We start from the raw sequence: 12136 nt of genomic DNA on the forward strand, positions 1-12136 counted from the left end.
TCTTAAAGTTAATCTTGTATCTAGCCTCTTTGCTGAAGGTGTTTATCAGTTGTTGAAGTTCTTTGTTAGAGTTTTTGGGATTGCTGTCTTATACCATTATATCATCTGAAATGGATACACTTTTAGCTTCTTTTTCAACTTATCTCCTTTAGCTAGAACAAATCTTATATTGAATAAATATGGAAAGAATAGTCTTGTCCTGTCCCTGATTTTAGTGGAATTGCTTTAAGTTTCTCTCCATTTAGTTTGATGTTAGCTATGGGCATTTTGTATATTTTGGTTAGGTTTGTCTCTAGTAGACGTCATGCTGTTTCATCTAACTTGCCTTTAATATTTTAGGTATGGCTTTTGTATTCATGATATCTCCAAGAATTTTAACCCTAGAGATTGTTGGATTTTGTCAAAGGCTTTTCAACCTCTGATGAGGACCATGTATTTATGTTTTCTTTCAGCTTGTTTATATGATAAATGTCAGTGATCACATTGGCAAAGTTTTATATGTTGAACCATCTCTGCACCTCTGGGATGGAGCCTACTTAACCAAGGTCAATTGTCTTTTTGATGTCGTTTTTTTTTTTTGAGGGGACGTTAGTTTTATTATTACTTTTGCCTCAATGTTCATGAAAAATCTGATTTGTGATTTTCTTTCTTTTTTGAATATTTATGTGATTTTGGTGTCAAGATGACTATGGCCTTATAAGATGAGTTTGCAGTGTTCCTTTTGTTCCCATATTGTAGAATAATTTGAGCAGTATTGGTATAAGCTCTGTGAAAATCCTGTAAAATTCTGTGCAAAAATTCTCTGGCAATGGGCTCTTTTTTCCTCATTAAGAGACTTTTAATGACTGCTTCTTTTTCTTAAGTTTTATATATCTATTTTAATTGTCTGTCTGATCTTGATTTAACTTTGGTAAGTTGTGTATATTGAGAAAATTGTCCATTTCTTTTAGATTTTTCAGTTTATTTTTATTTTTATTTTTTTGGAGTAAAGGCTTTTGAAGTAGGACCTAGCAATTTGGATTTTCTTGGTGTCTGTGGTTATGTTCACTTTCATTTCTGATTTTATTGATTTGAATTCTCTCTCTCTCTCTCTCTCTCTCTCTCTCTCTCTCTCTCTCTCTCTCTCTCTCTCTCCTTTCCTCCCTCCATCCCTCCCTCCCCCCTCTCTGTTATTTTGGATAAATGTATTTCTACCTTATTTATTTTTCTCAAAGAATCAACTTCTTTTTTAAATTGATTCTTTGTTTCTGTTTAATTTCATTCCCAGTATGCTTATTTCCTGGGTGTATTTGTTTCTTTTTATTCTAAATCTCTCAGGTGTTGCTGTTAAGTTACTAGTATGAGGTCTCACCACTATATTTCTTTCTTGATTTTTGAGACATAGTTTCTCTGTGTAACCTTTATTCTCCTGAAAATCTCTCTGTAGAGCATGCAGGCCTTGGACTCACATAGAGCTGCTCCTCTCTGGGATTAAAGGAATGTGCCACCAGGTTCAACTTTTTTATTTATTCTATGTTTATTGTCTATAATGCTGGAATGAGAAACAGTGGTGAGATGCCATGCAGGTACTGGGAATTGAACCTGTGTTCTTTGGAAATGCAGTAAGCACTTCTAACTGCTGAGTCATCTTTCTAGTCACTCTCTCCTATTTCTTCGTGAAGGCACTTAGTGCTATGAACTATCCTTTTAGCTTTACTTTTGTTGTATCCCAAAAATTTGTTTATGTTTTATATTCATTTTTATGGAATTCTAGGTAATTTCTTTCTTTGTTTCTGTCTTGACACCAAAGTCATTCAGTATTGAGTTGCTTAGTTTACATGAGTTTGTAGGCTATCTGTTGTTTCTGTTGTTGCTATCCACCTTTAATCATGGTGGTTTAATAGTATACAGGGGTATATTTTATTTTATTTTTGTATATATTAAGACTTTCTTTCTAAGGTCCATTTTTAAAGATTGTCCCATTAGGTTCTGAGAAGAAGTTATATTCTTTTGTGTTTGGTGAAATGGGTTGTAGATATCAGTTAAGTCCATTTGAGTAATAACATCTGTAAGCTCTGTTATTTCTCTGCTCAGTTTTTGCCTGGATGACCTGTTCATTAGCGAGAGTGGAATACTGAAGTATCTCATTACTCATGTATAAGGTTTGATGTATGATTTAAGCTTTAGCAAATGTTTCTTTTACAAATGTGCGTGTCCTTGCATTTGGGGCATAGATGTTAGAAATTGAAAGGTCAACTTGAATTTTTCTTTAGTAATTATGATTTGTCCTTTCATATATATATATATATATATATATATATATTGAACAACTTTATTTTAAAAACAAAGATAAAAGAACAAATTTTAAGCATTTTTGGATAAAAGTATATGAATACATTTTTGTCAGTGCTTGGCTTTTTTTCCCCCAAAGGTTTGATAGTGCGCATTAAGGTCTTATAGTTACAATGAGCAAAATGTACATGTAAAACAGGATGTAACTCGGAATTAGTCAAAGTTTTCTTGGTGTGTAAGGATTAAGCATAATGTTTTTTTTTTTTTCTTCTTGAACTTCACGCAGTCTGTGAATTGTTTCTTGGGTGTTCAGAGCTTTCTGGGGTTAGTATCCCATTATCAGTGACTGTATATTATGTCTATTCTTTTGTGACTGAGTTACCTCACTCAGGATGATATTCTCTAGATGCAAGCATTTTCTTAAGAATTTCGTTAGGTCATTGTTTCTGATAGCTGAGTAGTACTCCATTGTGTAAATGTACCACAATTTTTGTATCCATTCATCTACTGAAGAACATCTGGATTCTTTCTAGCTTCTGGGTATTATAAATAGAGCTGCTATGAACATTGTGGTGCATGCATCTTTGTTGTATATTGGAGTGTCTCTGGGGTATATGCCCAGAAGTGGAATGTTGTACAAAGCTCAAGTGTAAGTGGATCAAAGATATCCACATTAAACCAGGTACACTGAAACTATTAGATGAGAAAGTAGGGAAAACCTTAGAACACATAGGCACAGGAGAAAATTTCCTGAACAAAACACCAATGGCTAGTGCTCTAAGGTCAAAGATTGAGAAATGGGACTTAATGAGATTGCAAAGTTTCTATAAGGCTAAGGACAGTGTCAAGAAAACAAAACGGCAACCAACAGAGTGGGAGAATACCTTTACCAACCCCACATCAGATAGAGGCCTAATATCCAAGGTATACAAAGAACTCAAAAAAGCTAGACACCAGAGAATCAAACAACCCTATTAAAAATGGGGTACAGAGATAAACAAAATGTTCTCAATTGAGGAATATGGAATGGCTGAGAAACATCTAAGGAAGTGCTCGACATCCTTAGCCATCTGGGAAATGCATATCAAAACAACCCTGAGATTCCACCTCATACCAGTCAGATTAGCCAAGATCCAAAACTCAGATGACAGCAGATGCTGGCAAGGCTGTGGAGAAAGAGGGATATTTCTCCACTGTTGGTGGGGTTGTAAACTGATACAACCACTCTGGAAATCAGTCTGGCAATTCCTCAAAAAATTGGACATAGTACTACCTGAAGGTCCAGCTATTCCTTTCTTATATTTTTAAAAATCAATTTTGGTTGGAAATCTATTTTGTTAGTTATTGAAATATTGTCCATATGCTTGAAAAAAGCTTTCTATAATTTCTACTTTTACTTTTCTCCTTAATTTTTCAAAACTATTCTTAATCAAAGTATAATTACATAACTCATAGAATAGCTGCCTCATTTTTAGATCTATGAAGCCCCTAATATAATCAATATTGCATTTTTATATTTTGCACAGATGAGAAATTATATATATTTAACTCATGTTTTTAACATTTTTTGAAAGCATTGAAAACTTTCCTGAAGGTAACTGCTTTCTACCACTTTGCTGAGACATTAGACACACTCTTACTTCCTGGATTCATTCTGTCTCTGATTATCATGGAGTCATTAACCTTGGCAAAGAGAACATTCCAAGATAACCTTGGCAGGGACATATTTCTAGAAAGAGGAATATAAAGTAATATATAGTCCTTCTGGTCTGAATCTGTGTCCTGAGCAGACCTGGGTGATGGCTCTGAAACCACTCCTACAATACCCAGAGAAAGCCCAACACCAGGTATGCTGAAATGCCAAGGATCACAAGAGAGGCCCCAGCATCCAGAGTAACTGAGTTTCCAAGGATCCAGGTATGCAGGAACCCCCATCCAGCTAGTGGCACGGGTTCCTTCTGGTTTGAACCTGTGCCCTGAGTCAACTTTTGGTACTGTCTTTATATCCATTCCCATAACACCCAGAGGAAGCTTGACTCCCAGGTGCTCTAACATGCCAAGGATTAGTTTGAACCTGCGCTCAGAGCAGATCTGGAGTGCTGTAACTACTCCGACAACACCTAGAGAAAGCCCAACTCCAAGGTTCTCTGATATGCCTGGGATATCAGGATCACAGTGTCACAGAATCACAGAATGACAGGATCACACTATCAATGAGGACTCTCAGCTCCCAGGAGATTGGATGCACCCAGGAAACACTCAAGATCACATTTGAGGCCACATCTTTTTCAGCACAGCATCACAGGATCACAAAATCACAGGAACAGAGAGACAGTTTGACTCTGAGGAGTTCCAACACAACAAGGATCACAGGAGAAAGAGGCTCTAGTCAGAGAGAGCAAGGGCATGTGACAAAAGAGATAAGCAGATGGTTAGAGGCAAGCGCAAGAGCATAAGCAACAGAAACCAAGGCTACTTGGAATATCAGAACCCAGTTTTTCCAAAAGTTCTGGATACCCCATCACACCAGAAAAACAAGATTCTGATTTAAAATCACATCTAATGATGATAGAGGACTTTAAGAAGGCCATAAATAACTCCCTTAAAGAAATACAGGAGAACACAGGTAAACCGGTAGAAGCCCTTAATTTAAAAACACAAAAACTAATTAAAGAATTACAGGAAGACACAACCAAACAGTAGAAGGTGTTGAAAAAACCATCTGTGATCTAAAAATGGAAATAGAAACAATAAAGAAATCACAAAGGGAGATGATCACGGAGATAGAAAACCCAGGAAAGAGATCAGGAGTCATAGATACAAGCATCACCAATAGAATAAAAGATATAGATGAGAGAATCTCAGGCATAGAATGTGGGACTGAAAGGGTTAAAGTTGGAAATGTAAGAGGTCGAGTTGGGTAGAAGCCCTGAGGACAGGTGACTGTCAACAGGCAGGTGCTTCCTGAACTCCCGATTGCAGATCCACTTTGCCTGGGTGCACCACAATGGGGCTCTAGGCAATCCCTGAACCCCACCTCCACAGGAGAGAGTGATGTAGACTCTAGTCAAATCAGCCATTCCCTAAGTTCCTCCCTGAACACACACACACACACACACACACACACACACACACACACACACACACACACACACACACAGCATCAGAAAAACAATGATAGCCAATCTTAGAGGCAAATGAATGGAATTCTGGGGGTTGGATCCCAGGCTGTTTAAAAAGAGCAGAGCATAGGAGAGAGGCTCGCAAAAATGAAGACACACGTTGAAACCTTCTCCTCGGTCCTGGCTCCTTTGTGGTCCTGACTCCTTCATCCTCTGCAGTGCGCACCAGAAGCAGCCTGCCCTGGAACCAGCAGAGTGAGGAGCTTCCTTCCCCTCCCAGGTGCAGAGAGTGACCCTCCTCCCCCCAGACCGCCTAAGTACAACAAAAAATACTTTACAAGACATTGACATAACAGTTAAAGAAAATGAAAAATGAAAAAAGCTCCTAATCTAAAACATCCAGGAAATGCAGGACACAATGAGAAGACCAAAACTAAGGATTATAGGTATAGAAGAGCATAAAAATTCCCAACATAAAGGGCTAGTAAATATCTTCACCAAAATTATAGATGAAAACTTTCATACCTAAAGAAAGAGATACCAATAAGAATATAAGAAGCTTAAAAAACTCCAAATAGACTGGACCAGAAAAGAAATTTCTCCCATTACATAATAGTCAAAACACCAAATGCACAAATCAAAAAAATATTAAAAGCAGTGAGAGAAAGAAATCAAGTAACATATAAAGGCAGACCTATCAGAATTGCACCAGACATCTCAATGGAGACTATGAAAGCTAGAAGATCATGGACAGAGTTCATGCAGATCTTAAGAGAACAGATATTCCAGCCAAGGTTACTACAGCCAGCCAAACTTCCAAATGACATAGATAGACAAACCAAAATATTCTATGGCAAAAACAAATTTACACAATATCTTTCCACAAATCCAGACCTACAGAAAATAATAGATGGAAAATTCCAACACAAGGAAGGAGACTAGAAAAAGCAAGAAAATAATCCTCTTGCAACAAAACCAAAAGAAGATAGTCACATAAACACAATTCTACCTCTAACAACAACAATAGCAGCAGCAACAAAAACCAGGAAGCAACAATCACTTTTTCTTAATAGCTCTTAACATCAATGGACTCAATTCTTCAATAAAAACACATAGACAAACAGGCTAGATACATTAACAGAACCTAGCATTTTGCTGAATACAGGATACACACCTCAGTGACAAAGACATATACTACATCAGAGTAAAAGGCTGGAAAAAATTTCCAAGCAAATGGTCCTAAGAAAGAAGCTGGAGTAGCCATTCTAATATTAAATAAAATCTACTTTCAATCAAAAGTTATCAAAAAGATAAAGAATGACACTTTATACTTGTTTTAAAAAAATCTACCAAGATGAACGCTCAATTCTGAAAAGTTATGCATCAAATGCAAGAGCAACCACATTCATAAAAGAAACTTTACTAAAGCTCAAAGCACACATTGCACATCACACAATAATAGTGGGAGACTTCAAATCCTACTCTCAGCTATGGATAAATCACGGAAACAGAAACTAAAAAGAGACACAGTTAAACTATTAGAAGTAATGAACCAAATGGGTATAACAGTTAACCATAGAACATTTCAAACTAAAAGTATATATATATTCTTCTCAGCACCCCATGGCACCTTATCTAAAATTGACCCTATAATTGATCACAAAACAGGCCTTAACATATACAAGAAGATTTAAATAATCCCATGCATTCTATCAGATCATTCCAGAATAAGGAAGGTCTTCAATAACAACAAAAACAACAGAAAACTCACATACACATGAAAACTAAACAATGCTCTACTAGATGATAACTTTTTCAAGGAAGAAATACAAAAAGAAATGAGAGATTTTTTAGAATTTAATAATAATGAAGGTACAACATACCAAAATTTATGGGACACAATGAAAGCAGTACTAAGAGGAAAACTCATAGCTCTGAGTGCCTTCTAAAAAAACAGATGAGAATATATACTAATAGCACATCTGAACGCTCTAGAACAAAGAGAAGCAAATGCACCCTGAAGGAGTAGTAGGCAGAAAAAAATCAAACTCAGTGCTGAAATGAACCAAGTAAAAACAAAAAGAACTATACAAAAATCAGGAAAACCATGAGCTGGTTCTTTGGAAAAATCAACAAGATGGATAAACCCATAGCCAGACTAACCAGAGGGAAATGAGACAGTATCCAAATTAACAAAATCAGAAATAAAAAGGGAGCCATAACAACAAAAATTGAGGAAATTAAAAAATTACCAGATCCTACTTCTAAAGCCTATACTCAACAAAACTAAAATATCTAGATAAAATGGACAATTATCTAGACAGACACCAGGTACTCAAGTTAAATCAGAACCAAATAAACCATCTATACGATCCCCTAACCCCTAAAAATTAGAAGCAGTCATTAAGTCTCCCAACATAAAAAAGCCCAGGACCAGATGAGTTTAGTGGAGAATTCTATCAGACCTTTAAAGAAGATCTAATACCAATACTTTTCAAACTATTCTAAACTATTCCACTATCTGTTTATCTCTAGTGTTACCTGGTCTTGATTATGACAGTGGCTTGACCTTCCTGTAAGCCTGTGTTTCAGCACTATTGTGGGACAAGTTTTCTCCCACCATCGTCTGGGTAGAAATAGCTGTCAGCATGCAGACAGAAACCTGAAGGATCTTGTCCCAGACTGCTCCTTGGTTCTAGTGTCCTGGAAATGTTCCTTTTGGGACAAGAATTTGAGGAAGCATGGTGGTCTCTCTTGTCCTCTCAGGTGTTTCAGCAGTTCTGGAGGACCAGCTCTCTCCCAGCAGGGTCTGGGTATAAAGCACTGTAGTCCATGGTCAGCTCTGAGCACAGGTGGAAACCAGAAGGATCCCTTTCCAGACTGTTCCTTGGTTCCAGTGTCCTTAGTGCTTTCGGCAGGTTGCTCTTAGGACAGGAATTTGAGTAGGGATAGTGGTCTCCTTTATGCTGTCACACATGTTAGCACTTCTATGAGACTGGCTTTCTCCCAGTGGGGTCTGTGACCAGAGTTGTCTGGCACCAGGACAACTCTAGGCACAGGTGGAACCAGAAGCAAAGCAGTGGCATTTAATTACTCGGAGGAAGAGAACTCTCTTTGACTGGCATTGGAGCCTGTAAGAACCACCCCCCACACACCAAGGGAGATTTTTGACAGGGTGTTGCCCCATTTGTCTGTTGTTGCTCTACATTCTCTAGTCAAATGTTGGCCTTTGTCACATCTTTGACATAATCCAAAAGGCATAGGCACCCTTTTGGTATTACTTTGATTTTTTCTCCTGCAGTTATGTCTGAGATGACTCTGGTCCCCACAATTAAAACAATTGAAACCTTGGATCATATCTAGCTGTCCAGTGGCAACTTCTATTACAGTCATATCAGGCGAGCAAGATCCAACATCAGCTGTATATCTAATCCATTCTTCTAATCTATTAATGTTGACCTTGCCCTCAGTGGTCTGATTGTTTTCAGTATTCAAAATTTTAAAGGCTAAAGACTCAATTATTGCCTTTCTTGCTGCTGAATCTGATACACCCTTTCCCCCACAGCTGTTAGCCTTTGTAAAAACTCAGGAAAGGCTTCTTTTGGACCTTGTATGACTTGAGTGAATGGTTTAAGTCTCTTCACTGATTCTGCAACGTTGTCCCAGGGCTTTAAGGCTGACAATTGACACCGTGCCAGAGTTTCTTCATCCTATACAGCCTACACTTCTACCTCAGCAAAGCGACCTTCACCAAGCAGCTGATTTGTGGAAATTGCCCCGCCCCTGGCTCTATTTTATCACGTTATCTTCCTCTCCTCATCTCTCCACTGTGAGCTCCATTGTAAATTTGCAGCAGGTTCTAGTATTGCTCTTGCCACATCTTTCCAGTCTTGGAAGATTATTATATTTTTAATAGAAAAAAGAAATCGTGATTTGTTTTACAAATGGCAAATGTATTCCAAAATTAGTGACCCTTTCCTTAAATTTTCCCAGTTCTAACATGTCCATGGGTTGCCATTCAATTTTCTGATAACCCTGTGGATGATCATTGTCTAGAGATCTTTGTTGTATATTAACCAGGTAGACTAAAGTTTATAAATAACCTTTGGATGACGTTTTCTAATTTTATCTTCTGTCTCTACCTAAGTATTTTCCTTAACTGAAATTTTAAATTTCTCACTTCATGTCTTTTCTTTTGTCACTTCTTCTGTTGCTTGAGTTCCTGTATTCTCTGTTCAAGTTTCTGCCTCCACAATTTAATTTTTTTCTTTATATTGCAATTCTAGTAGTTTGCTCTCCATTTTATTGTTATTGATTAGTTTTAAAGTTATCCTCCAAGTCTTGCTTTCAATCCTCATATTTTCTCTTTGCTACTCACTCTGATCTGTGAGCTGTTTTATCTTTTGTTCTAACATCTTTTCAAGCTTCTCCCACCTTCATTTTCATCTTTCTGTTTCTTATTCTGATCTATAATGTCCCTGTGTCTTCAATTCTAATGTTTCCTCTAGGCCACATTGCCAAGTCTTAAACTTCTCTTTCTGTTGTTCATGCTGCTTTATAATTCCCTGTATCCTTTGTTCTAAGCCCTGCTTCTATAATCTTAGCTTCTCTTTATGTTATAATTCTGATATCTTTAGTAAATTATTCTCTAGACTTTTCTTACAAATTCTATCTCCTTGCTATTCAGTCTGCTTTGTGAATTGTCAAATTCTTTTTTCTAGTGTTTCTTCCAGCTCCAGTCTCCAACCCTCACTCTCTTCTTCCTGATGCTTATTTCATTTTGACCTATGAAATTCCTGAACCTTTAGTTCTAGTGTTTTCTCTAGGCCATGATGTCAAGCTTTAAGCTTATCTTGTTGCTGCTCAGACTCATCTATGAACTTCAGAAATTTCTGTTCTAGCATCTCTTCCAGTGTCTATCTCCAACTTTCACTCTCTGCTTTCTGTTGCTTATTTAAAGCTATAAAATTCTGTGCCTTCAGTTCTAGTGTTACTTGTAATCTCTCTTCTAAGGCAAGGAAATTTTCTTAACCCAGGGCCACATCTTTTGAGAAGACATATTAAATCAAGAGAATATTACAGTACCAGTAAATGATAAGGTGTCTATTTCCTTTAAATCCATCCCTATAAAACCAACTGCAACTCAGCCCCTTCCTGGGAATAAAAGAATCTGGGAGGACTGCAGTGTTCTGACTCAAACAGCAGAGGGAGACAAAGGCACAACGGGCTCAGGATATCTTTTGATACTTAAAGATGAGAAGCACAATAAATTTCTTTTGTGCCTTGTGGGATGATAATTTGGATATTTACAGGCAGGGCACTGTCTCAACTAGAGCTCATCAACCCTACCACAGTATGTCCTGAACATATTACAATATGCCTGAGGCACAGTAAAAAGCGCTTAAAACATACTTATGAAGATGGTATAAATACATAAAATATCCAATAAAATGATTTAAAAAAAAAAACAAAGGAAAAAAAGAGAAATTAATCTTGGTGTTTTCCAGGGAGAAGATGAAGTTAGGATAACAAAAAATATTTGTAGTACCATTTATTCTCAAGTGAGTAAATCCTGTACGGCATGATTAAATGGATTAACAAGATGATCTTTGAGAGATATTTTCATTGAGAAGTTCCTGTGGAGAGTAACTATTAACATCTCTCTTTATTACGATAATACAAATGTCAATTCATAGTGACATATGTTTTGGGGGGCTGTTGGTCAGTGGTAGACCGCTAACTAGAGTGCATGAGTTCCCAATTAAATGGTTTCCAAGAAATTAGAATTTCTCCAGGGATCTCATGTTGGTAAAAGAGAAAAGAGATGGAATATTCGTACTAATCAGAAAGGTAGCTTGCCTTCTGCAGAAATTACACACAACTTTGGCAATTGTCCAGAGCATGTTATAGGAAAGAATGAAGCTATGACAATTACAATGGGTGGGACCATAAACTGACCAGGACACTTGTCATCTCCTTAAGCCTAAATTTTGTGTTAAGACTCCAAAGACAGGTTCATGTGTGTACATGCAATGAGAAAATAGAGAATAAATGACAGACAGACAGACAGACAGATAGGAAAGACTTTACCTCAATCACATTGAGCAAACCTGTTTCCCACCAATATTTGTTTCTTTAATTGGATTATTGAGGATGAGGGTCTAATTCAAGCTTCTTGTGCTACCATGGCTATCAGTTTCTGACCCTAAAAGCTCCAGGAACGCCCGAGTTGGTCTATCTTTTCTCCTTGGTAGATTATTCTGTTCTACATAGTATTGTCCTGTTATTCTGGAATTCAGATAAATAAAAGATGGTAAATAAGGAGAGTTAAAAATGAAGGTATCACATTTTGCTGAACTGAGGCAATGGGGTACCCTGATAGTCTGACCAAGTGTGTCTGACCTTCAATAAACATCAGCCATAGATGAGGCAGACAAATCAAAGTCCTTTTTCTTTAATGTGTTTATTGATTTAGCCTTTATCCATATTTAAGGGGACAATATAAGATTCCAATGAGGTCATGGCATACAAAATATGCCATTTACCTCCTAGCATTAGGTGATAAATATATATCTTTATGTGATTTTGGAGGAATGATTTGGTGAAATCCCATAGTCTAGGTTAAATAATGATGACCTCATGGAGCAGGATGACCACTAAAAAGGTAATCAGCAAATATCATGTCTTCCATATAGTACTTTTTTTGTGGAATCAACAAATGGATTTATTCAGATCAGTTAGTT

This window comes from Micromys minutus (assembly GCF_963924665.1).
Source record: "Micromys minutus genome assembly, chromosome: 32".
Lineage (NCBI taxonomy): Eukaryota > Metazoa > Chordata > Mammalia > Rodentia > Muridae > Micromys > Micromys minutus.